We start from the raw sequence: 2,261 nt of genomic DNA on the forward strand, positions 1-2,261 counted from the left end.
AAGGAAGGAAGGAAGGAAGGAAGGAAGGAAGGAAGGAAGGAAGGAAGGAAGGAAGGAAGGAAGGAGAAAAAGTAAAGGAACAAATAGTTTAAGAGGAAAAGGCTTGGCATTTCCAAAGCTTGGAGTTTGTGCTGTCAGAGAGTTTAGAAACTGCCTTATGGTGTAAGGGGCTGCTTGCTGCCATCACCACCCGCCCCTCTCTGCCCCAGGCAGGGCCCGGTAGAGCGTCCCAAGGCTGGGAGGCCCCTGGAGTGTCCTAGCTACCAGGACTGGGTGTTGATTGGGAGAAGTGGTGAGGTCAGAGACAAGGAGTAGGGCAGCTTGCTCTGCGGGGACACAGCTGCCAGTGCCCTCCTCGGTGACCGGGGGACTGCTACTCTGATAGGAGCCCTTCTTCAAGACAGCTCAGTGGGCTGTGGGAAGCAGCGCCCCAGGGTCCCTGGACAACTGGAGGCTGGGTTTCCTAATACAGTTGGAAAAGCAACCAGTTCAGTTACCAAATCTAGCCTGAAGTGTAATTTGCTTCATATTTACAATGTTTCTTCCCCCTCATTCTGACTCAAGCTCCTATTAGGAAAAGGTGGCAAGAGCTTGCATAATTTAAACACATTTAAAATAACTCCCCTTTGACTTGGGGATGGGGGACAGCTGAATTCTTCTCCTTGTCAAATAGGCAAGAGGACCGAGTCTGTGGAGGGACTGGGGGAGCGGCTATAGGCCCTGGACCCTGGTTCTGGGATTCACCCCATTCAGCTCCTCCATCTGTAAATGCATGGTGAGGGTCTAGCGCTCCTGTGGCTTCTATATGTTCTATAGGGAACTTCTCTTCCAAATATGTTCTCATATAGATGAGTACAGAGGTTCTTCAAAACCTAAAACTGGAACTGTTATTCATGTAATATTACACTATTATACTACTCCTATCTGATATTGTAGAGATACCAGCACAAAAATATTAGTTACTGCACTAGTTACAAGAGTCCAATTATGGAATCAGCCTAGGTGCCCATCTACAGATGAATGGATAAAAAATGTGATATAAAAACATATATATATATATAAGATGATATATAATTAAAGTATGTTATCATATATAGTTAAATGTGATATATACAGATATAATAATACAGCATGCACAACATACTGGAGTAATATTTAGTCATAAAAAGAATGAAATTATTTGTAGGAGAATGGGTAGCTAGAACTGGAGATCATCATGGCAAATTCAATAAGCAGACTTAGAAGACAAATGCTATCTTCTCTCTGAGATGTGGCAGCTAGATGTTTTAGAAGGATGTGAATGCAAAAGGGGACAGTGCACAGAGTGAGGGGAAGAAGAGGGGAAGGGAGCAGTTACAATTACCTGGTCTGCAGGTAAAAGGTTTACATGAAGCCCATTCTTTTGTACAATTAACAAAACATAGGAAATAGGCTCAGGACAGTCATTCTCCAAGTGTATTATTGCCTGAGAGCTTTCTAGAAAGATGACTTCTCAGGCCCCACCCAGCCTTTCTGGGTGTTGGCATCAGGTCCAGGGCACTGCTGTGGTCTGACCAGCCCTGTGGGTGGATTCTGCTGTTCTGTCAGCTTTGGGAACCACTGCATGGACAGAAGTGAAGAGGCCGAGTTGGCAGGAAGAGTGGAACAGAGTGCCGGGAAGAAGATAATAAAAGATGAAAGGCACTTGCCCAAAATTTATTAGATACTGGAAAAAAACACACCCCAGAGGTTAGCTTCAGTATCAGCCTGCACCAGATACGTAACTTCCAAATTTATAAATATGTAGTGTTTGCCTTTTGTTGTAATACAATTGAATATTTTTTAAAGAACCAGCATCATGGTTGAACAGCTATCTCTATTTGATTGAATGTGTAACACACAACTTACGAATAAATGGGGTCAGATAACAATTAGTTTGTGCATACTTACGCAAATTATCTTTCAAAACTAAGCCATTGAGTTTTTCTGGAAAATAGCTTGCAAGAACAAGATGGATTTAGAGGAATGTTTATGGGTAATATATTGATATAGATGTGAGCGTGAACAGTGCTGGTCTTGTTTTGCTTTTGTGCTGGTACTGGGGCTTGAACTCAGGGCCAGGGCCTTCTCCTAAGGCTTTTTTGCTCGAGGCTAGTGTTCTAACATTTGAGCCATATCTCTACTTCTAGCTTTCGGCTGGTTCATTATAGGTAAGAGTTGCTTGGCTGGCCTTAAATCTACGTCCTCAAATCTCAGCTCTCAGCCTTCCATGTAGCTAGGAT

This window comes from Dipodomys ordii, unplaced genomic scaffold (genome assembly GCF_000151885.1).
Source record: "Dipodomys ordii isolate 6190 unplaced genomic scaffold, Dord_2.0 Scaffold77, whole genome shotgun sequence".
NCBI lineage: Eukaryota > Metazoa > Chordata > Mammalia > Rodentia > Heteromyidae > Dipodomys > Dipodomys ordii.